The following is a 25,948-nucleotide window of genomic DNA, read 5'->3' as shown; positions in this document are numbered from 1 at the left end:
TACCATCATTATGATTAACTTTTATATAGAGACTTTTGTATGTATATAGACTCAGCCTGGTGCTGTACACTACCTAGTGAGCAATGCCAATGCCCTGAATTTATGCCATAACAATTTCAGATCGCCTGATATAAGAAATAATGTAGGCTGTGCAGGAATAAAATGAGAGAAGTTATCATGAGACGTTCTATTATTACTATTTGCATTGCCCTAGCACCTCAGAGCCCCAGCCATGGAGAAGGAGCCTATTGCGCTAGGCACTGGACAAACACAGAAGAAAGAAACCGGCCCTGCCCCAAAGAGCTTGCAATCTAAGTAAATCTACACAGCCAAAAATGGAGAAAGCAAGTTCTGATCTGACTAAGGCATCTTTTGCATTTTATATTCTTATCATGTATATAAGGCTCGAAGTGCACTACGTGCTTTAGAAGCAAATAAGGAGACAAGGCCCTGGACCCCAAGAAGCATAAGAAAATACATTTCTCCAGCCAGAAAAATGATATTATGCTGGGGTACGTTTTCAAAGCATGGCATTGCAGGGAGGTTTTAACTGCACAAATTGTAGTAATGCCTACAGAAATTGTGCACCTAAAACTCCTGGAGCCTCCTAAAGATGCATCCTTGTTATTTTAAGTATGTGATAAACACTTGCATAACAATTGCTAAATCCTGCAATAAGTTACTTTTCAGTTGAATCTTTCCAAAATGATATTGAAATTACATGAATTATTGGTAGGAGTTAAATGTAAAATAGCACACAGAAAATAAGGTGCAGCAGTGTCAGGCTTTAAAAGTCTGTTTGCAGATAATCTTTGTGCGGCTCCGAGTTCTTTCCTGCAGAGGGCAGTGGAATACAAATTCAGAGTGAGCAGTGTGCATAAAAATACAGTAACATATCTCCTGTCAGTTTCAATGTACATAAGGCAACTTATCTAGCCTTCCTGTGCTGTTTGTTACATAGCATTAAATGAACAGAAAGTTTTAACCAACATGGCTTTGGAAAATCTTGTATTTCAGAACTTGAATACCTCTGACGAAATTTCAAAGAGTACTAAAATGTGGCATTTCAAATTGCACCTACGTTTTTTCAGTCCTACATTTTTGTGCAGTCAAAATCTGTCCAGAAACATGTAAATTGCGTGTTTTGATAGTTATCCTGCACACAGCTCAGTCTTTGTGTCGTAAAAAAGGACATATCAAAATGCAGGGATACAGTTGTAGTGGCAATCACAAAGACTGCTTTTGAAAGTTGTGGGCTGAATATTAAAATAAAGGGTAATGCACAGAGTCCCTTGTAAACGGAAAGTGTAATACAATAGAATTTGATTTTATATCAGGCTTTTGCTACTCAAGGCACCTCAAAAACATTCACAAAGCAATTCAATCTTGGTAGAACTGTGACTGCATAGGCAGACGCCATATCCGTTATGCATTCAGCAAAAGTGTCTTTATACCCTCTGATCCCACTGAGAGTTACCAAAAGCAACTACAGCATTTGCTCAAGAAACTTCCTGAAAAAGCACAAGATCAAATCCGCACAGACACACCCCTGGAACCCCGACCTGGGATATTCTATCTACTACCCAAGATCCATAAACCTGGAAATCCTGGGCACCCCATCATCTCAGGCATTGGCACCCTGACAGCAGGATTGTCTGGCTATGTAGACTCCCTCCTCAGGCCCTACGCTACCAGCACTCCCAGCTACCTTCGAGACACCATTGACTTCCTGAGGAAACTTCAATCCATCGGTGATCTTCCTGATAACACCATCCTGGCCACTATGGATGTAGAAGCCCTCTACACCAACATTCCACACAAAGATGGACTACAAGCCGTCAAGAACACTATCCCCGATAATGTCACGGCTAACCTGGTGGCTGAACTTTGTGACTTTGTCCTTACCCATAACTACTTCACATTTGGGGACAATGTATACCTTCAGATCAGCAGCACTGCTATGGGTACCCGCATGGCCCCACAGTATGCCAACATTTTTATGGCTGATTTAGAACAACGCTTCCTCAGCTCTCGTCCCCTAAAGCCCCTACTCTACTTGTGCTATATTGATGACATCTTCATCATCTGGACCCATGGAAAAGAAGCCCTTGAGGAATTCCACCATGATTTCAACAATTTCCATCCCACCACCAACCTCAGCCTGGTCCAGTCCACACAAGAGATCCACTTCCTGGACACTACAGTGCTAATAAACAATGGTCACATAAACACCACCCTATACCGGAAACCTACTGACCGCTATTCCTACCTGCATGCCTCCAGCTTTCACCCTGACCACACCACACGATCCGTCATCTACAGCCAAGCTCTGCGATACAACCGCATTTGCTCCAACCCCTCAGACAGAGACAAACACCTACAAGATCTCTGTCAAGCTTTCTTACAACTACAATACCCACCTGCAGAAGTAAAGAAACAGATTGATAGAGCCAGAAGAGTTCCCAGAAGTTACCTACTACAGGACAGGCCTAACAAAGAAAATAACAGAACGCCACTAGCCGTCACCTTCAGCCCCCAACTAAAACCCCTCCAACGCATTATTAAGGATCTACAACCTATCCTAAAGGATGACCCAACACTCTCACAAATCTTGGGAGACAGGCCAGTCCTTGCCTACAGACAGCCCCGCAACCTGAAGCAAATACTCACCAACAACCACATACCACACAACAGAACCACTAACCCAGGAACTTATCCTTGCAACAAAGCTCTTTGCCAATTGTGCCCACATATCTATTCAGGGGACACCATCACAGGGCCTAATAACATCAGCCACACTATCAGAGGCTCGTTCACCTGCACATCCACCAATGTGATATATGCCATCATGTGCCAGCAATGCCCCTCTGCCATGTACATTGGTCAAACTGGACAGCCTCTACGTAAAAGGATAAATGGACACAAATCAGATGTCAAGAATTATAACATTCATAAACCAGTCGGAGAACACTTCAATCTCTCTGGTCACCCAATCACAGACATGAAGGTCGCTATCTTAAAACAAAAAAAACTTCAAATCCAGACTCCAGCGAGAAACTGCTGAATTGGAATTCATTTGCAAATTGGATACTATTAATTTAGGCTTAAATAGAGACTTGGAGTGGCTAAGTCATTATGCAAGGTAGCCTGTTTCCTCTTGTTTTTTCCTACCCCCCCCCCCCCGATGTTCTGGTTTAACTTGGATTTAAACTTGAAGAGTGGTCAGTTTGGATGAGCTATTACCAGCAGGAGAGTGAGTTTGTGTGTATATGGGGGTGGGGGGGATGTGAGAAAACCTGGATTTGTGCAGGAAATAGCCCAACTTGATTGTCATGCACATTGTGTAAAGAGTTGTCACTTTGGATGGGCTATCACCAGCAGGAGAGTGAATTTGTGTGTGGGGGTGGAGGGTGAGAAAACCTGGATTTGTGCTGGAAATGGCCCACCTGATGATCACTTTAGATAAGCTATTACCAGCAGGACAGTGGGGTGGGAGGAGGTATTGGTTCATATTCTCTGTGTATATATAAAGTCTGCTGCAGTTTCCACGATATGCATCTGATGAAGTGAGCTGTAGCTCACGAAAGCTTATGCTCTAATAAATTGGTTAGTCTCTAAGGTGCCACAAGTACTCCTTTTCTTTTATATCCTTGGGTATTGGAACTATTGAAAAAATAAAACTGGTGTGAACACACATTAAACTCTGTTTGCAGTGTTGTTGTAGCTGTGTTGGTCCCAGAATGTGAGAAAGACATGGGAGGTGAGGTGGTTTCTTTTATTGGACCAACTTCTGTTGTACTGAGAGGTCAGATATGGAGTCATCAGACTATGAAAAGCAAGTTTCCCACAGCCCAGGACATGCCACCGCAAAGAACAGATGCAAAACCTGCAGACATAGCTCGACCACTACAATGATCAATACCACCCCCTTCCACAATCCTTTCAAGATCCATGGGTCATGCACATGCCTATCACAAAACGTGGTATACCTCATACAGTGCATCAAATGTCCAAAAAAACAGCTATGTGGCTGAGACCAGACAATCACTATGCTATTGAATGAACTCACTCAAAAAAATGATAAAAGACAAAAACATCCTCTCATTGGTGGCTGAACACTTTTCACCAAAAGATCACTTCATAATTGACCTCGCAGTCAAAGGAAACCTGCACAACACATTCAAAAGACGAGCTTGGGAACTTAAATTCATAAGTCTGTTGGACACTAAAAACCGTGGACTAAACAGAACACTGGTTTTAAGGCTCATTACAACAATTTGTAACACATGCTACTGTATGTTAACCCTTAAATATCAATTTCATTTTAAGTGGTCTCCTACAGCATGTGTGAACCCCTTCAGCTGAACAATCTGTCCCACCTTACATTTCACCTAGACACTCAGGTTACCTTCTCCAGAACTGTAGAAGAGCTCTGCAAAGCTTGAATGCTTGTCCCTTCCACCAACAGAAGTTGGTCCAATAAAAGATATTACCTCTCATACCTGTGTTTTGAAAAGTGTCACGATGGGTTGTTTAGTTTCCGCTATGGCAGTTTGAAAGACAGATGGAAAGGATCCTAATTTATCTAACATCTCAGCCAAAAGCTGGTACCTAACTGGGCCCTGAGCCAGGAAAGTGCTTATGCACTCTTTTGAATCAGGTGGACTTAAGCACATGCTTAAAGTTAAATACGTGTGCAAGTGCTTTGCTGAATCAGGGCCTAGTACTGCACTGAAGTGTCAGTATAGACAGTACTGTATCTACTGTCAGTTTCAATGTACATAAAAGAGCCCATATCTTGATGTGGAATTTGAACCCTGGCTTTCTGGCCCAACTGAGCCATACTGTATAGAAAGTATGTAATATAAGCAATCTGTGTTTGCACTAGTACAGTATGTATACTCCATGTAGTTTGAGGGCTTATCTAGAAGTACTACTTTACTATCACAGATAAACTATTCTATAACAAAATATATGTATAATATAAGCATCAGATTTATTCCTTGCTCATTCAAAATTGCATAACTATAACTTTAAATAAGGTATCACAAAATGAAAATAATAACATCAAGAAAGCCTGAATCTTCTGCCTAAGCATAGAATCACAGAATCATAGAATATCATGGTTGGAAGGGACCTCAGGAGGTCATCTAGTCCAACCCCCTGCTCAAAGCAGGACCAATCCCCAATTAAATCATCCGAGTCAGGGCTTTGTCAAGCCTGACCTTAAAAACTTCTAAGGAAGGAGATTCCACCACCTCCCTAGGTAACACATTCCACTGTTTCACCACCCTCCTAGTGAAAAAGTTTTTCCTAATATCCAATCTAAACCTCCCCCATTGCAACTTGAGACCATTACTCCTTGTCCTGTCATCTTCTACCACTGAGAATAGTCTAGAACGATTCAGGTAGTTGAAAGCAGCTATCAAATCCCGCCTCTTTCTTCTCTTCTGCAGACTAAACAATCCCAGTTCCCTCAGCCTCTCCTCATAACTCATGTGTTCCAGACCCCTAATCATTTTTGTTGCCCTTCTCTGGACTCTCCTCAATTTTTCCACATCCTTCTTGTAGTGTGGGGCCCAAAACTGGACACAGTACTCCAGATGAGGCCTCACCAATGTCGAATAGAGGGGAACGATCACGTCCCTCGATCTGCTGGCTATGCCCCTACTTATACATCCCAAAATGCCATTGGCCTTCTTGGCAACAAGGGCACACTGTTGACTCATATCAAGCTTCTCATCCACTGTCACCCCTAGGTCCTTTTCCGCAGAACTGCTGCCTCGCCATTCGGTCCCTAGTCTGTAGCGGTGCATGGGAGTCTTCCGTCCTAAGTGCAGGACTCTGCACTTGTCCTTGTTGAACCTCATCAGATTTCTTTTGGCCCAATCCTCCAATTTGTCTAGGTCCCTCTGTATCCTATCCCTACCTGCCACCGTATCTACCACTCCTCCTAGTTTAGTATCATCCGCAAATTTGCTGAGAGTGCAATCCACACCATCCTCCAGATCATTTATGAAGATATTGAACAAAACCAGCCCCAGGACCAACCTTTGGGGCACTCCACTTGATACCGGCTGCCATCTAGAGATGGAGCCATTGAGCCCTACAATCTAGCCATTGAGCCCGACAATCTAGCCAACTTTTTACCCACCTTATAGTGCATTCATCCATCCCATACTTCTTTAACTTGCTGACAAGAATACTGTGGGAGACTGTGTCAAAAGCTTTGCTAAAGTCAAGAAACAATACATCCATTGCTTTCCCTTCATCCACAGAACCAGTAATCTCATCATAGAAGGCGATTAGATTAGTGAGGCATGACCTTCCCTTGGTGAATCCATGCTGACTGTTCCTGATCACTTTCTTCTCGTGTAAGTGCTTCAGGATTGATTCCTTGAGGACCTTCTCCATGATTTTTCCGGGGCCTGAGGTGAGGCTGACTGGCCTGTAGTCCCAGGATCCTCCTTCTTCCCTTTTTTAAAGATGGGCACTACATTAGCCTTTTTCCAGTCGTCCGGGACTTTCCCCGATCGCCATGAGTTTTCAAAGATAATGGCCAATGGCTCTGCAATCACAGCCGCCAACTCCTTTAGCATTGTCGGATGCAATGCATCCGGCCCCATGGACTTGTGCACGTCCAGCTTTTCTAAATAGTCCCTAACCACTTCTTTCTCCACAGAGGGCTGGCCACCTACTCCCCATGCTGTGTTGCCCAGCGCAGCAGTCTGGGAGCTGACCTTGTTCGTGAAGACAGAGGCAAAAAAAGCATTAGCTTTTTCCACATCCTCTGTCACTACGTTGCCTCCCTCATTCAGTAAGGGGCCCACACTTTCCTTGGCTTTCTTCTTGTTGCCAACATACCTGAAGAAACCCTTCTTGTTACTCTTAATATCTCTTGCTAGCTGCAGCTCCAGGTGCGATTTGGCCCTCCTGATTTCATTCCTACATGCCCGAGCAACATTTTTATACTCTTCCCTAGTCATTTGTCCAATCTTCCACTTCTTGTAAGCTTCTTTTTTATGTTTAAGACCTGCAAGGATTTCACTGTTAAGTCAAGCTGGTCGCCTGCCATATTTACTATTCTTTCGACACATCGGGATGGTTTGTCCTGTAACCTCAATAGGGATTCTTTGAAATACAGCCAGCTCTCCTGGTCTCCTTTCCCCCTCATGTTATTCCCCCAGGTGATCCTACCCATCAGTTCCCTGAGGGAGTCGAAGTCTGGCTTTCCTGAAGTCCAGGGTCCGTATTCTGGTGCTTACCTTTCTTCCCTGTGTCAGGATCCTGAACTTGACCAACTCATGGTCACTGCCTCCCAGATTCCCATCCACTTTTGCTTCCCCTACTAATTCTTCCCGGTTTGTGAGCAGCAGGTCAAGAAAAGCTCTCCCCCTAGTTGGCTCTTCCAGCACTTGCACCAGGAAATTGTCCCCTACATTTTCCAAAAACTTCCTGATTGTCTGTGCACTGCTGTAGTGCTCTCCCAGCAGATATCAGGATGATTAAAGTCACCCATGAGAACCAGGGCGTGCAATCTAGTAGCTTCTGCGAGTTGCTGGAAGAAAGCCTCATCCACCTCATCCCCCTGGTCCAGTGGTCTATAGCAGACTCCCACCACTACATCACTCTTGTTGCTCACACTTCTAAACTTAATCCAGAGACACTCACGTTTTTCTGCAGTTTCATACTGGAGCTCTGAGCAGTCATACTGCTCCCTTACATACAGTGCTACTCCCCCACCTTTTCTGCCCTGCCTGTCCTTCCTGAACAGTTTATAACCACCCATGACAGTACTCCAGTCATGTGAGTTATCCCACCAAGTCTCTGTTATTCCAATGACGTCATAATTCCTAGCCTTCACCAGGACCTCCAGTTCTCCCTGCTTGTTTCCAAGGCTTTGTGCATTTGTATATAGGCACTTGAGATAACCTGCTGATCGCCCCTCATTCTCAGTATGAGGTAGGAGCCCTCCCCTCACAGACGTTCCTGCCTGTGCTTCCTCCCGGTATCCTGCTTGCCCACTTACCTCAGGGCTTTGGTCTCCTTCCCCCGGTGAACCTAGTTTAAAGCCCTCCTCACTAGGTTAGCCAGCCTGCTCGCAAAGATGATCTTCCCTCTCTTCATTAGGTCGAGCCCGTCTCTGCCCAGCACTCCTCCTTCATGGAACACCATCCCATGGTCAAAGAATCCAAAGCCTTCTCTCCGACACCACCTGCATAGCCATTCGTTGACTTCCACGATTCGACGGTCCCTACCCCGGCCTTTTCCTTCCATGGGGAGGATGGATGAGAACACCACTTGCGCCTCAAACCCCTTTATCCTTCTTCCCAGAGCCACGTAGTCCGCAGTGATCCACTCAAGGTCATTCTTGGCAGTATCATTGGTGCCCACATGGAGAAGCAGGAAGGGGTAGCGATCCAAGGGCTTGATGAGTCTCGGCAGTCTCTCCATCACATCGCGCATCTTAGCCCCTGGCAAGTAGCAGACTTCTCTGTTTTCCCGGTCAGGGCGGCAGATAGATGACTCAGTCCCCCTGAGGAGAGAGTCCCCGACCACCACCACCTGCCTCCTTCTCTTGGGAGTGGTGGTCGTGGAATCCCCAACCTCAGGACATCGCATCTCATGCCTTCCAACCAGCAGAGTCTCCTTCTAGCTTTAATCCTTGAGAGTGAAAACGTATCTTAAAATGTTTTGACTCTGTGGTTGATCATTATTAATTTTCTCTATGGTTGGTCATTATGGTGGATGGGGGCACCTGGCAGCTCTTTGAGTTGAGCTTTCTGTATCAAATTACTGTAAGAGATGTTTCTCACAAAATTTCAGCATTATCCCATTTTTCTAAAATAAGGGAAAACCCTTTTAAAAAATCAACACTGATTTCAGAAAGCATCAGAGGACAGTCATGCCTGACTAATCTAATTGCCTTCTATGACGAGATAACTGGCTCTGTGGATGAGGGGAAAGCACTGGACGTGTTGTTCCTTGACTTTAGCAAAGCTTTTGACATGGTCTCCTGCAGTATTCTTGCCAGCAAGTTAAAGAAGTATGGGCTGGATGAATGGACTATAAGGTGGATAGAAAGTTGGCTAGATTGTCGGGCTCAACGGGTAGTGATCAATGGCTCCATGACTAGTTGGCAGATGGTATCAAGTGGAGTGCCCCAAGGGTCAGTCCTGGGGCCGGTTTTGTTCAATATCTTCATAAATGATCTGGAGGATGGTGTGGATTGCACCCTCAGGAAGTTTGCAGATGACACTAAACTGGGAGGAGAGGTAGATACGCTGGAGGGTAGGGATAGGATACACAGGGCCCTTGACAAATTAGAGGATTGGGCCAAAAGAAATCTGATGAGGTTCAACAAGGACAAGTGCAGAGTCCTGCACTTAGGACGGAAGACTCCCATGCACCGCTACAGACTAGGGACCGAATGGCTCAGCAGCAGTTCGGCAGAAAAGGACCTAGGGGTGACAGTGGACGAGAAGCTTGATATGAGTCAACAGTGTGCCCTTGTTGCCAAGAAGGCCAATGGCATTTTGGGATGTATAGGTAGGGGCATTGCCAGCAGATCGAGAGACGTGGTCGTTCTCCTCTTTTCAACATTGGTGAGGCCTCATCTGGAGTACTGTGTCCAGTTTTGGGCCCCACACTTCAAGAAGAATGTAGATAAATTGGAGAGAGTCCAGCGAAGGGCAACAAAAATGATTAGGGGACTGGAACACATGACTTATGAGGAGAGGCTGAGGGAGCTGGGATTGTTTAGGCTGCAGAAGAGAAGAATGAGGGGGGATTTGATAGCTGCTTTCAACTACCTGAAAGGGGGTTCCAAAGAGGATGGCTCTAGACTGTTCTCAATGGTAGCAGATGACAGAACGAGGAGTAATGGTCTCAAGTTGCAGTGGGGGAGGTTTAGATTGGATATTAGGAAAAACTTTTTCACTAAGAGGGTGGTGAAACACTGGAATGAGTTACCTAGGGAGGTGGTAGAATCTCCTTCCTTAGAGGTTTTTAAGGTCAGGCTTGACAAAGCCCTGACTCGGATGATTTAACTGGGAATTGGTCCTGCTTTGAGCAGGGAGTTGGACTAGATGACCTTCTGGGGTCCCTTCCAACCCTGATATTCTATGATTCTATGATTCTATGAACACATGACTTATGAAGAGAGGCTGAGGGAACTGGGATTGTTCAGTCTGCAGAAGAGAAGAATGAGGGCGGATTTGATAGCTGCTTTCAACTACATATAAGGGGTTCCAAAGGGGATGGCTCTAGACTGTTCTCAGTGGTAGCTGATGACAGAACAAGGAGTAATGGTCTCAAGTTGCAGTGGGGGAGGTTTAGGTTGGATATTAGGAAAAACTTTTTTTACTAGGGGGATGGTGAAACACTGAAATGCGTTACCTAGGGAGGTGGTGGAAACTGCTTCCAAAGATATTTTTAAGGTCAGGCTTGACAAAGCCCTGGCTGGGATGATTTAGTTGGGAATTGGTCCTGCTTTGAGCAGGGGGTTGGACTAGATGATCTCCTGAGGTCCCTTCCAACCCTGATATTCTATGATTCAACTGATGTAAATCAACACATCACAGTAGATAGGGTGCATACATTGCATAATGGTGCACTGCATCACGATCTTCTTGTCCTTCAAAGCACTACCAAGCAATGCACTGAAGACATCAGAATGTGAAGTGATAGGTGTCCTGGTCTTCAGGGACATCACTTTTTGTTACAGATCCAGGCTTTCTCACACACACCCCCCCCGGGAACACACACATAAACTCACTCTCCTGCAGGCAATAGCTCATCCAAACTGACTGGTTAAACTTGGATTTAATCTTGGAGAGTGGTCAGTTTGGATGAGCTATTGCCTGCAGGAGAGTGAGTTTATGGGGTGTGTGTGTGTGTCCCCGGGGGGGGGGTGAGAAAGCCTGGATCTGTGCTGGAAATGACCCACCTTGATTACCATGCACATTGTAGGGAGAGTGGTCACTTTGGATGAGCTATTACCAGCAGGAGAGTGAGTTGGTGTGTGTATGGGGGTGGGGGGGTGAGAAAACCTGGATTTATGCTGGAAATGGCCCACCTTGATTATCATGCACATTGTAGGGAGAGTGGTCACTTTGGATAAGCTATTACCAGCAGGAGATTGAGTTTGTGTGTGTGGTTTTTGGAGGGGGGTGAGGGGGTGAGAGAACCTGGATTTGTGCAGGAAATGGCACACCTTGATTATCATACACATTGTGAAGAGATTTCAGAGCAACAGCCGTGTTAGTCTGTATTCGCAAAAAGAAAAGGAGGACTTGTGGCACCTTAGAGACTAACCAATTTATTTGAGCATGAGCTTTCGTGAGCTACAGCTCACTTCATCGGATGCATACCGTGGAAACTGCAGGATAGTGAGTTTGTGTGTGTGGTTTTTGGAGGGGGGTGAGGGGGTGAGAGAACCTGGATTTGTGCAGGAAATGGCCCACCTTGATTATTATGCACATTGTGAAGAGAGTTGTCACTTTGGATGGGCTATTACCAGCAGGAGAGTGAGTTTGTGTTGGGGGGTGGAGGGTGAGAAAATCTGGATTTGTGCTGGAAATGGCCCAACTTGATGATCACTTTAGATAAGCTATTACCAGCAGGACAGTGGGGTGGGAGGAGGTATTGTTTCATGATCTCTGTGTGTGTATATAATGTCTGCTGCAGTTTCCATGGTATGCATCCAATGAAGTGAGCTGTAGCTCACGAAAGCTCATGCTCAAATAAATTGGTTAGTCTCTAAGGTGCCACAAGTACTCCTTTTCTTATTGTGACGAGAGCGGTCACTTTGGATGGGCTATTACCAGCAGGAGAGTGAGTTTGTGGGGGGGTGGGGGGGGCGGAGGGTGAGAAAACCTGGATTTGTGCTAGAAATGGCCCAACTTAATGATCACTTTAGATAAGCTATTACCAGCAGGAGAGTGAGTTTGTGTGTGTATGGGGGTGAGGGGGTGAGAAAACCTGGATTTGTGCTGGAAATGGCCCACCTTGATTATCATGCACATTGTAGGGAGAGTGATCACTTTTGATAAGCTATTACCAGCAGGAGAGTGAGTTTGTGTGTGTGGTTTTTGGAGGGGGGTGAGGGAGTGAGAGAACCTGGATTTGTGCTGGAAATGGCCCAACTTGATGATCACTTTAGATAAGCTATTACCAGCAGGACAGTGGGGTGGGAGGAGGTATTGTTTCATGGTCTCTGTGTGTATATAATGTCTACTGCAGTTTCCACGGTATGCATCCGATGAAGTGAGCTGTAGCTCATGAAAGCTCATGCTCAAATAAATTGGTTAGTCTCTAAGGTGCCACAAGTACTCCTTTTCTTTTTGCAAAGACAGACTAACACTGCTGTTACTCTGAAATGAGAGGAGGAGGGATCCTGGCACTAAAGGAAGAGCTGTCCTAACATCCTAACAGCTTTTGACACGGTCTCCCATAGTATTCTTGTCAGCAAGTTAAGGAAGTATGGGCTGGATGAATGCACCATAAGGTGGGTAGAAAGCTGGCTAAATTGTCGGGCTCAACGGGTAGTGATCAATGGCTCCATGTCTAGTTGGCAGCCGGTATCAAGTGGAGTGCCCCAGGGGTCGGTCCTGGGGCCGGTTTTATTCAATATCTTCATAAATGATCTGGAGGATGGTGTGGATTGCACTCTCAGCAAATTTGCGGATGATACTAAACTGGGAGGAGTGGTAGATACGCTGGAGGGGAGGGATAGGATACAGAAGGACCTAGACCAATTGGAAGATTGGGCCAAAAGGAATCTGATGAGGTTCAATAAGGATAAGTGCAGGGTCCTGCACTTAGGACGGAAGAACCCAATGCACAGCTACAGACTAGGGACCGAATGGCTAGGCAGCAGTTCTGCAGAAAAGGACCTAGGGGTGACAGTGGACGAGAAGCTGGATATGAGTCAGCAGTGTGCCCTTGTTGCCAAGAAGGCCAATGGCATTTTGGGATGTATAAGTAGGGGCATAGCGAGCAGATCGAGGGACGTGATCGTTCCCCTCTATTCGACATTGGTGAGGCCTCATCTGGAGTACTGTGTCCAGTTTTGGGCCCCACACTTCAAGAAGGATGTGGATAAATTGGAGAGAGTCCAGCGAAGGGCAACAAAAATGATTAGGGGACTGGAACACATGAGTTATGAGGAGAGGCTGAGGGAGCTGGGATTGTTTAGCCTGCAGAAGAGAAGAATGAGGGGGGATTTGATAGCTGCTTTCAACTACCTGAAAGGGGGTTCCAAAGAGGATGGCTCTAGACTGTTCTCAATGGTAGCAGATGACAGAACGAGGAGTAATGGTCTCAAGTTGCAGTGGGGGAGGTTTAGATTGGATATTAGGAAAAACTTTTTCACTAAGAGGGTGGTGAAACACTGGAATGCGTTACCTAGGGAGGTGGTAGAATCTCCTTCCTTAGAGGTTTTTAAGGTCAGGCTTGACAAAGCCCTGGCTGGGATGATTTAACTGGGAATTGGTCCTGCTTTGAGCAGGGGGTTGGACTAGATGACCTTCTGGGGTCCCTTCCAACCCTGATATTCTATGATTCTATGATTCTATGATCAAGAGGGATAGATCTAAACAAACACTGTGAGGGTCCCTTGCAGAATTTGACACAATGAGAAGAGACCTACAGAAACAGCATAGTGAAGATAACTCCTGAGTTACTTGTGAGGATCATGTGTAATGCCAGGCATAGCAATCAAACCCAAGTAGATCAACTTAGATGAGAGGGTTCGGAGCCAACTTTATTCATTGTTACTTTTTTACTTACCACATGAAGTCAAACAATTGATTTAATTTGCTGTGCAGCATTTTATTGCTTTCTGAATAATTTGCCATGTAATAAGTTAATGTTTTTCATATGTTTTAAGTGCCTCGCTTTTAAACTGGACAAAGAACAATTCATCACTCTTGACTCTATTCATCTGTATATGCAATTTTGCAAAGCACAGAAATGACACATTTAAAGAAAGATAACAATGAAAGAGATGAGCAAGACTGAGTATTAACCTCATTCTTTGTTGTTATGGTTTATGAAAATCACTACATCTAACTGCATATAACTGGCACTTTTCACACATAAAATTTTCACATGTAGTTTGAATGCTGTTTTCAGTATCAGAAATGCTAAAAAGACATATGCATTTTTCAATTTTATTTCTTCATTATGAAGCCTAATAGCATATTTTCCAGCCTTATTTGCATGTGTAGCTATGAATGATGTTCTCAAATAATGTTTTATTTTTTTTTAAATAGATCATTGACTCTGAGAAGGTAATGTTGTAGGAGTTAAGGGATTTTCTGTGGAATTGTAGCCTGTGGAAAATTACATCAAATCCGCTAATACGTAATGGCATACACTTCAATGAAAACCCAGTAAATAGAATATATGTGTTAGAAAATTCACTTTCTGTGCATGAAACCAAAGATGCCATCACAAAAAGAAAACACATTTAAGTTACATTAACATTATGAAATAAGTCAGGGTGTGCAATTAAAGCATGTTCTTTTTCTTTATTTTATTAATTTTTCTATTTTTGACAATGAGCAATCACAAATGAGTGCATTTATATATTTGAAAAGAGGCAGTACATAATTAGGTGAATTCGTCAACTAATGTTAATGCAACGGTGCACTCTACCCAACAAATCAGACACAGTACTAGATATAACATCGGTATCTGGAGTTATACCAGTGACTGAGAGAGTACATGGGCTTCATACTATACCCAGAAGACTATGTCTACCATTGTCAGACTAATACAAAAGTGAATTTCTGAGTCAATGGCCCTCCACTGACAACACCCTGCCACCTGCTTTTCAGCAATCATATATAGGGATTATTTGCTTGAGGACAACAGCTTTCTCAGCTGCTTTGACAGTGCACAGAAAAAGAAGAGGCTGCTCAGGTAGTAAAGACCAAAACCATACAGAACTTTAGTGATCAATATAAACAGCTTGAACTGCAGCTAGGAGCACACAGAAAAGAAGAACGGGCTTTGTAGCACTCGGAAAATGTGCTCCCTTACTACCAACTCTGCTAAGCAAGCTGGGAACCTCATTCTGTGCCAGCTGTAGCTTCCAAGTGGCCTGCAGATGCAACATATGGTCTACAATACACAAATCAGTAGACTAATATTATGACTGCACCCTATTGTACTTAAGTATTTGAGGATGTACGTTAGGCAGAGTGCATTACTTAGCTCTGCATTTCCTTGCACCTGCAGACATTATTCCACAAGTTTTTGCTTCTTTTTATAACAAAAAGTGGGATTTTAATACATCCAAAATTTTCTATCGAGTCACTTTAGAACTGAATTCAGCCATGTATTTTATCAAAACTCAATATCAGGGCTTAAGTTGTTCTTAACATAATTCAGTGTGCAAAGCCAGATGCAGGTTGTTGGTTTTTTGCCATTGTGTTACATTGGGATACAGCTCCCAGATTCATTGACATTAACAGGAGTAGGAGTCAGTTCATTCAGAGCTTAAAGTGGGCTGCTATATGACATGCACAAGCCATATTTTGGATCATAGTCTCTTCTGATGCCTGGGTTGAACTGCTGTCTCCTGCGTTCTGGGTCCTGGTAAGAAAGAGAAACTTACTGGGCAGATACCTGATCTCTGAAGGAGTCATGCAATGCAGAGATCAAGAATCTAGAGGAGAAGGAGGTGAAGAGCACAGAACAATGAAGGTGAAGCAGAAAGGAAGGCAGAAAAGATGTCATCATGCAAACCCTGATCCTCATAACGGGCTGAATCTCCAAGCCCCGTCTAATCAGTAGTGAAATGGACTTCTGGGTATACGGTTGGTAGTAGAGCTGTGCCAGAAAATTCTCAAAAGTTAGTGAGGAAAAATTGATTTCTGCTCTTGCTGCTCCAATAATCTCAGGTTCAGTCACAGAGACCTCTTGGGGCTGTCACCTGATGTGCTGAAACTACCTCTGAGCCCCTTTTCCCTGTCAGTTTGGGACTCCAGAACCCTGCCTTGTTGAGCCAGACACGCTTCTCCGCTGCAAAACAGACCTAGGGTCTGAACCATGGCCCCAAAGCTGCAGGCTTTAACTGAAAACCACTCAGCAGGTACTCTTGTCTCCAGCACACAGACACCCAGCTCCCAGTGGGATCCAAACAGCTCAGGTGGTAACTAGGGGATTTCTCATGCTGCAGCCCCCTTTGTTCTGTTCCACCCCATTTTATAGCTTTGGCACAAGGCGAGAATCTTTTGTCTCTCTGGGTCCCCACCTCTCCTTCTAAATGGAAAAGCACCAGGTGATATGGTCACATGTCCTGTGAGACCCCAAGCCTCCATTCTTCCCAGCCTGACTTACAGGAACACAGGAAGACTTACAAGTAAACAGAGCCATTTACAACCAATTTTCCTGGTTAATGGGAGCTATCACAATTCCAAGCCATTATTAATGGCCCACACTTTGCGTAGTTACAATAGGACTTCAGAGTAATATTTCACATTTCCAGATTCAGTTACAGGAATGATACATACGTACAAATAGGATGAACACACTCAATAGATTATAAGCTTTGTAATGATACCTTACAAGAGACCTTTTTCATGAAGCATATTCCAGTTACATTATATTCACACTCATTAGCATATTTCCATAAAATATATGGAGTGTAACATCACACCGACATCTTTGCTTAATCAGGGAGCTCCATAGTCATCCCTTGAGAACCAGAATATTTAGGGCAGTAGATCAGATTTCAGTAACATCTAAATTGATTGATTGTCAGTCACTGAAATCAAAATGAAAAGGAGTACTTGTGGCACCTTAGAGACTAACCAATTTATTTGAGCATAAGCTTTCGTGAGCTACAGCTCACTTCATCTCATGAAAGCTTATGCTCAAATAAATTGGTTAGTCTCTAAGGTGCCACAAGTACTCCTTTTCTTTTTGCGAATACAGACTAACACGGCTGCTACTCTGAAACCTGAAATCAAAATGTGGTTCTTCATAGGCTCTGTACTTGCCCCTTCTGAGGTCCTGGCATTGCAATCCTTATTTAAGGTATGAATAGAAGTGACTTTTTTGGGGCCATTCTCTTCATATGGAGAGCAGATTAGCTAGAAGCTGTCTCCTGCCAGTTCTTCTTCCTGGCTTTCCACAGTAATAAAACAGCTTGTGGTCTGGTTCCAAGTTTTATCCCGAAGACTAATTCCAATTTCCAAAGAAATCTGGACATTAATCTCCCTTCCTTTTCACATTGGATCGCTTCAGGTAGACAAAAAAATTGGCGTTTTGGGATGTTTTTAGGACCCTAAAGTTTTACCTACATAGAGTTGCGGAAATCAAGATCTCAGACGCCTTGTTTATCCTATATTATGGCCTCAAAAAAGGTCAGTCCACTTCCTGACTGGCTATTGCTAATTAAATTTGGGTATGAGGGAAACCTAGTTTCTGATCGTTGACCTCCTACAACAGGAAGGGGAAGCCTATCTCTTATCTAGGTTGGAAAAAAATAACCTCCAAAATTCTTCAATGTTTACACATTTCTTCATCTGTTCTATGTTGAGCTAAAGCTGTAACCTCCAAGTAGAAAGTGAAAACAATAAGCTCCAGACCTTCAAAGGTATTTAGGTGCCTAACGCCTACTGACATCAGTAGGATTTAGGGTCCTAAGTATCTTTGAGGATTTGGGCTTAAATTCTAATGCATTGAGATGAGAATTAACTCTACTGTTTAATCCAGTTTCACAAGCTTTGGTATGCCTATAGCACTCTACATTCAATAGTTTGTTATTTAACCTAAAAAGAACAAGTGCTTACATTTGAATTTAAACCATCATGGTGCATCAGGTCATGGACATTCCACTTTTACATTGCATCACACAGTGTAACACAATAGCATGTGAACAATCAAATACAGTACAGTGACTGCAAGGGACACGCTTGTATCTGCATCCAAAGTTGCTCTTACTTCAAATATTGACCTTAAACTCTCATCAAACTAATGTGGCCTGATAAGCCAATGTTTTTGTATTGACTCCTTATGACTGGTAGTCTGTTTCCTGCCCATTGAGAGGAAAGCTTTTGAAATGACTTTGGCTCATGTGATGTCACGGAGTGAGCCATGGGAAGTAGGAGAGTTAATTTTTTACATCTGAAAATCTTGGCCTAAGCGATTTACGTGAGGTCATTCAGAGACTCAGTAACAGAGCCCAGGAGCCCCAGTCTGCTCTACACTTCCTTTTCCTCTCTGTAAAACTGGTTAAGATTCACCAAGTCACATATTTTCTGATTGGTTCTGATGGGGAAAGCAAGGTTAAGCTAAATGTTCATTGGGAATATTTTACAATAGGTGAGGACAACACAATTCATACTCAGAACAAGCGTACTTTTTGTGTCTGAATATGAAAAGTTCAGAGTTACGGGTCACTCATTTGGACAGTAAATTGTCAAGTGACATTTTAATTTTCTGTGTTGTGGTCTGAGTTTTGTGTTTCTCAGCAAAAGGATGTGTGTCTGGGGCCACAGCTGAGTAATTATTAAAAAAAGCTCTTGGGCTAGTGGAATGACAGAAGCTTCATGACAACTCTCAGGAAACAGGGTACGTCTACATGGGGATAAAAGACCTGCAGCATGGCTGACCCATGTCAGCTGGCTTGGGCTTGCAGGGCTTAGGCTATGGGGCTAAAAATTGCTGTGTAGATATTTGGGCTTGGGATGGAGCCACACTCGCAGGGTCCCAGAGCTCAGCTCCAACTCAATCCCAAATCCCAGCAATTTTTAGCCCCAGAGTCCAAGCCCATTGAGCCTGAGTTAGCTGACCTGGGCCAGCCATGCGATTTTGATCCCTGTATACTTACCCTGGGTGACTCAGTAGCAGCATAGGTCATTTGAGGATGCTTATGCAAAATGTACAGGATTAAAATAAATTGATATTTTCCCTTTTTATTCTATCTAATAATCTCCTTAACCCACAACATTAAATCATGTAAGAACCTAAGAAGACAGCTAAATGTGATTATAGTTTCCTGCAGGATACAGGATAAGGCCAGAGCATGGCCATCATCAGAATGAGTGCTCAAGGGAACAGTCTCTTCTCCTTTGTCACCCTCGGGTTTTGCACACTCCTGAGCAATGGACAGCTCCCTCCTTGCATTTCCAGGCCACTAAACTCTTCATGAAGTGATAAGAAAGGAGGCAGAGCCATAGGGCCATCTTGCTCCCCAGCTAACCAGCCAATTCATCTAGCAGGCATGCTGCACCCTCTGGGCTGTGGCAATTGCATATATCCCTCTCCCTGGTGGCATACTCTGGTCCCTAACAATTAAAAATTATGGCCACATTTTCAAATGGGGTTAAATGAGATGATCCTTTGCAATATACATCTAAAACTGGCTCCTTTGCATAAAAGGGAGGGCAGGAGGGAATCTCTAAGACTCCCCCTTCTGCTGTAGAAGTGGTGCCCTGTTCCATATTCTTTTCAATCAGTTGGTTTGCATTTTCCAGGTAATCTTTACAAAGAGACTAAATTCCCAGAATGAAAGCTTCTGTTCATCTTGATAGGGCCCAACATCTGTCTCTATTAAATAAGGGGTCCTCACAAGCCCCCTTTCCCATCAGTGCTATCTTCATTTAGATCTGAATGCTGTTTTCTTAGTAATTAGGAATGCTCCACAGAGCAAAACTACAGCACTATGACAGATATTCAATCCTTCGCACTGAATTTCTCATACAGCGTGTCGTGTCTGCTCTTATTAGCGGCCTGGGAATACCGTGTATTTTAATTTTTGTTTCCTTCTACAATTGTGCTGAATTGCTTTAACTGTGCTACTGAAGAAAATGCAAAGTATTGTAAATAAACATCAGCCTGAGCATATGGGAAAAAATGCTTGCTGTACAATAAATTAATGCAATATTAAAAGTGACAGTGTGTTTCTATGGTCTCCTAATACCTCTGTGTGACAGAATATATCTCTGTGTTCACACCCGATACACTATTGTAATAATCTTTGTACAAAGTATGCCTTGTGAGGTATCATCTGAAAACTCATAATTTGCTGATCATTATTGTCCTGGTAAAATATGTGTGGCAACATTATATGTGAAGTTATAATATTCCACTGTATGGTGTTATCAGCACAGGTTCCACATTGAAGTTGGCAAACTGATCTTAAAGGAATAGGTGCTCTGCTTAATTTGCATTTAAGCAGTAAAGAGAGTAATCAGGCAGGAAGGGAAACAAAGGAAGCTCAAACAGGTAAGAAAAAAGAAGCAGGGAACATTCTTCTACACAGAGTTTTTGTTTCCTGGTACGCAGCTGGAAATGTTTTTCAACAGGGGGACTGAAACTATAAAAAGGAGAGACAAACACCTCAAGGCACCCTCCCCTCCTTCTCTCTGCCCATCCATTCACTGCAGCTGAAGGGACAAAGGAAGCAGCTGTTGGCCTGGGGGGGGGCCTTAAAATATATAGAGGGTCTTAGTTCCAATGTAATATGAATAATTATGATGATGACGATGATTTAAAAGCAATTTAGACTGAAAGCTAAGGAGAAATCACTTAAAGCAGAAAATATGTTTCTTTTATATCTTTTTTAATAGTTTAAACTTATTGCAAATTTAATCCCTTTGGTGTGTTGCTGTTAACATGTTTCTAACCTTTTCTCCTACTTCGCTTTCCTTTTTCTTTGAACTCTTTCCCCCCTTCCTTTCCTAACTATCCCCTACCTGGGCCAGTGTTTCGAGCCTGCAAAAAGTGTGGTCATGGGGCCCCAATTTTGGGGGACTAAGAGACAGTGAGCCACATTTTGAAAAAGAAACTTCTAGTTTGTCACAATGATTTTAAAACATCATGAGTTGTTTATGATTAGTAGCCGCCAAGGGCTGGCTTTTGGGGTCCAAGAAACATGCCGTGGTGGCTGCTTTGCTATTTTGGGTGGGAGTCAGCTGTGGAATGCCAAAGCTCCGGAAGGTAAAAAAAGGAAACTAGGAACAAAGAACTTGCAATACACATGACCTATTGGGAGCTACTTAAACTTTGGAACTACAAAACTTCACAGGTCCCTATGAACTAGTGGTAACCACAGACCCAGAAGTGCTTCTTAGCTCCATGCTGCAGGGAGAGCCTTAGGAAATAGGTTTTCTACAGAATTCCTAAACTTCAGGGCTTGTCTGCACCTTTCTACACTCCTCCAGGGAGTGTCTGAAACCAGTCTCTAATTATTAGGATTAGGATGAGGGCTGTGTGGGTTAAATTATCCTACATCTATTTACTCTTTGATTCTTGCACTTTTTCTTGAAGTGCCTCTTGCTGGCTACAGTCAGAAACAGGATAATGGATTAGAAGAACCAATGGTCTGATCCAGTACGGCAAGTCCTGTGTTCCTATTAGGAGTAGTATTATGGTGGTGACTACAAACACCAATCAAGCCTATTGTGCTAAGACTCTTTCTAAAAACTTGTTTCTCTGAACCAGTTTTTAAAACCTATCAGAACTACATTGTGAGCAAGTCTCTAGCAGCTGGAATCATTCTTCTAACTAATTTAGACAAACCTCTTTGAAGCAGTTTTAGCCATTACAAAAACAGTTCTGCCTGCTGGAACTTGCTCATACTACAGTTCCAAGAGGTCCAGCTCAACTGGTTTTGAAGTCAGTTTGAATTTTTGGGAGTGGTTCCCTGGAGTAGGCCTGGCCATAAAGCACTAAAATGGCTTTTCTCTGATGGTGCTACATGGAAGGCAGAGGGCACTTGAAGGAATTTTCTATTTCAATATAACAAGCTGACAATTTATTTGCTAAGGTGACATTTGTAAGGGAGGGAGTAGAAAGTGAGAGAATAACATATTTGTCAATAAGCACAGCCAGAAAAATACCTTCTAAAATTAGATGGACCTAAAATATAAACAACTAAAACTCCTGCAAATATTGCCGAGTTTTCTTACCTAATAGAGAAATAATAATTGAAGAGTGTTTACAACAGCAACAGTGATTAATGGGAAATCAGACCTTATTATCATTAAGTGTCCCTAGACACTTTAGAAACTGGTTTCAGATATGGAAGCTGGAGTCAGCTGCAACTAAATACACATCAACCTCTGGTGGGTTTTCAATGTCACTACTTACTCCTAAATATCACTGAGGAGTTGCCAACAGGTATGAAAAGGCACCAGCTGCTCAGCCTTGCTTTCAGAAGGAGCAAAAGAAGAGTAAAGTGCAAATTGCACAAGGAAGCATGGGGTTTACAAAGGAAGAATGGGGAGGAGGTGACCAGCCCTCTGTGGAGAAAGAAGTGGTTCGGGACTATTTAGAAAAGCTGGACGAGCACAAGTCCATGGGGCCAGATGTGCTGCATCTGAGAATGCTAAAGGAGTTGGCGGATGTGATTGCAGAGCCATTGGCCATTATCTTTGAAAACTCATGGCGATCGGGGAAAGTCCCGGACGACTGGAAAAAGGCTAATGTAGTGCCCATCTTTAAAAAAGGGAAGAAGGAGGATCCTGGGAACTACAGGCCAGTCAGCCTCACCTCAGTCCCTGCAAAAATCATGGAATGGGTCCTCAAAGAATCAATTCTGAAGCACTTAGAGGAGAGGAAAGTGATCAGGAACAGTCAGCATGGATTCACCAAGGGCAAGTCATGCCTGACTAATCTAATTGCCTTCTATGACGAGATAACTGGCTCTGTGGATGAGGGGAAAGCGCTGGACGTGTTGTTCCTTGACTTTAGCAAAGCTTTTGACATGGTCTCCCACAGTATTCTTGCCAGCAAGTTAAAGAAGTATGGGCTGGATGAATGGACTATAAGGTGGATAGAAAGTTGGCTAGATTGTTGGGCTCAATGGGTAGTGATCAATGGCTCCATGTCTAGTTGGCAGCTGGTATCAATTGGAGTACCCCAAGGGTCGGTCCTGGGGCCGGTTTTGTTCAATATCTTCATAAATGATCTGGAGGATGGTGTGGATTGCACCCTCAGCAAGTTTGCAGATGACACTAAACTGGGAGGAGAGGTAGATATGCTGGAGGGTAGGGATAGGATACACAGGGCCCTTGACAAATTAGAGGATTGGGCCAAAAGAAATCTGATGAGGTTCAACAAGGACAAGTGCAGAGTCCTGCACTTAGGACGGAAGACTCCCATGCACCGCTACAGACTAGGGACCGAATGGCTCAGCAGCAGTTCGGCAGAAAAGGGCCTGGGGGTTACAGTGAACGAGAAGCTGGATATGAGTCAACAGTGTGCCCTTGTTGCCAAGAAGGCCAATGGCATTTTGGGATGTATATGTAGGGGTTTTGCCAGCAGATCGAGGGATTGTTCCCCTCTATTCGACATTGGTGAGGCCTCATTTGGAGTACTGTGTCCAGTTTTGGGCCCCACACTTCAAGAAGAATGTGGAAAAATTGGAAAACGTCCAGTGGAGGGCAACAAAAACGATTAGTGGACTGGAACACATGACTTATGAGGAGAGGCTGAGGAAACTGGGATTGTTTAGTCTGCAGAAGAGAAGAATGAGGGGGGATTTGATAGCTTCTTTCAACTACCTGAATGGGTGTTCTAAAAAGGATGGATCTAGACTGTTCTCAGTGGTGATGACAGAACAAGGAGTAATGGTCTCAAGTTGCAGTGGGGGAGGTTTAGGTTGGATATTAGGAAAAACTTTTTCACTAGGAGGGTGGTGAAACACTGAAATGCGTTACCTAGGGAGGTGGTGGAACCTCCTTCCTTAGATATTTTTAAGGTTAGGCTTGACAAAGCCCTGGCTGGGATGATTTAGTTGGTGATTAGTCCTGCTTTGAGCAGGGGGTTGGACTAGATGACCTCCTGAGGTCCCTTCCAACCCTGATATTCTATGATTCTATGATTGTAAGAAAGAAATATTTTAATAGTACTGTAGCAACATGCATTTCATCAGGTTAAAAGATATCCCTCTTCTTTCTATAGTTTTCTATTGCAGTGTGATTACATTTTAAGCTCCCAGAACCAAATTATGCTGTAATTTACATTGGTGTAAATCAAGACTAGTTCAATTGGCTGACATGGAACTTCTCCAGATTACAGGCAGTGTCCAAGATCAGAATGCGACCCCTAAATCTCTAATCAAAGTAACAAATTGCACCCCACCTTTCAGCCAAGTGAGACTTCATGTTACTCTGTAGCAAGGTCTCATGTTCCAAAGACTTCATTACACTTATAAAACATAGTACAGTGCGTTTGTTAGCACACTGTAAGTCATTATTCTAAATGACTAAAACTATGCTATACTTGTCATAAATTAACAAAGTACAATTTGCAATGCAGTTTCCATGATTTCTTTTATTCCTTCATTTGTTCTCTTACTTGCTAATTCCCTAACTCATTTCTAGTGCCAGTTAGTAAGTGGGTTTAAAAGAACGAATGAGAAATTAAATTAGATTAGTCGCTGGTGAGATGAACATGTGTACGAACTGAGAGGTACTCAGTAAGAGGGATATTTTCTGATATTTGTTTGACATTTACTGAAAATTAAATTATCCTTTTGATTTTATAATTGAAATATCTGAACCCTTTCTCTCTTCCTGTCTGGCTGTTAGAAACGTAACAAATGTCTGCAGGATTCATACGTGAGCTGTGCGGCTTTGGGTCACCATCTGACTCAGAACATCCACTGATGACACTTTTAAGCAGAGGCTGTGGATTTAAGTGGTTTATGTCATGACATCACTACTGAAATCACCTCTGGAGGAAACATAAGCTTGGTGCCCTAGAAAATTATCTTCAGGTCTCAAAAGAGACATCATTAAGTGTATCAAAGGGATTTAGCCCTGAGCAGACTTCTAAAATCTATGCTGACATGCGTATTAAAATGAATCATTTTGTGAAAATCCCATTTGCAGCAAAATTAACTTTCCATCCCACTTTTTGTTTCCTGAAGCACTGACCACAGAATGACAACAAGCTGAATGATGCTGCATCACTATAGGAAAATTATGCCCACTTAAAATTGTGTATTAGATTCCTACTTTCTACACAGGGACAAGGCTACAGTCTCACTGTCAGAAACCCCTCAATTGAATGCAATGGACAGGTGTTAATAGGTTACCATCTTCGTCTACCAAAATGCTGTCACAATAAAATGCCCCCCTCACCCCTGTCCATAGGGTCCTCTGGGTCAGCACCAGCATTGTATATTGCTAACACCTTTATATGCATTGCAAAGTATCTTGGGAAGGGTTAAAGGTGTGAGTGTGGAATGGAAGATTCCTTTGCAGGTTACAAGAAGTTGAAGGGGGAGAAAGGGAGAAAGGAACAGGTTAACTTGATGATCCAGCTAGGCCCAAAGATAAGGAATGAAACTGCAGCCCAAGGCCAGCACACACAAGCAAGCTCTCTGCTTCCAAACAGCCAGAAGCCTGTATCCCAACCCCGGCCAGCCATGTGAAAGGAGAACTTAGCCAGACAGAACTGAAGGGGCTGCAAAACTAATAAGATTGTGAAGGTCAGCGAGTGGGAACACAACAGTCATGCAACCCTGAAACTGGTGTGTCTTAAGGGAGCCATGGAAGGCTGGTTCGGACTGGTACAGAGAGCACGGGGGACAGGGGCCCCTGGACGAAATGCCCCCAGAAGAACAGAGGGCTTAAAACCCTCCCGAGAGCTGAAGCAAGATGGAGATTTACAGCAGACCCTAGATGACCGGTGCACAGGGCAGCAGAACTCTCATCTACCCTTCTCCCCCCTCCCCCGCCCCACTTCTTACGTTATACCCATCCTTGGCCAGCCTTGGGTTGTGCGTGTGTAAGTATGAAAGTGGGTTAGGGCTTGGGCACTAATGTTTTCCTCCTTCCTCTCAGTGACATGGAGCACACCCAGCACTCACTGCTGTTATTTGGTTAATAAAGCTTTAAACTTAGTCACTTGGGGTGCTCCTTCATCTCCTTCCCTAAAGATCCTGCAGCCTCAGCCTAATCACCTGAAGCCCCAGGTA

Source organism: Lepidochelys kempii, chromosome 1 (assembly GCF_965140285.1).
Source record: "Lepidochelys kempii isolate rLepKem1 chromosome 1, rLepKem1.hap1, whole genome shotgun sequence".
Classification (NCBI taxonomy): Eukaryota; Metazoa; Chordata; order Testudines; family Cheloniidae; genus Lepidochelys; species Lepidochelys kempii.
This window is presented reverse-complemented; position numbering follows the sequence as displayed.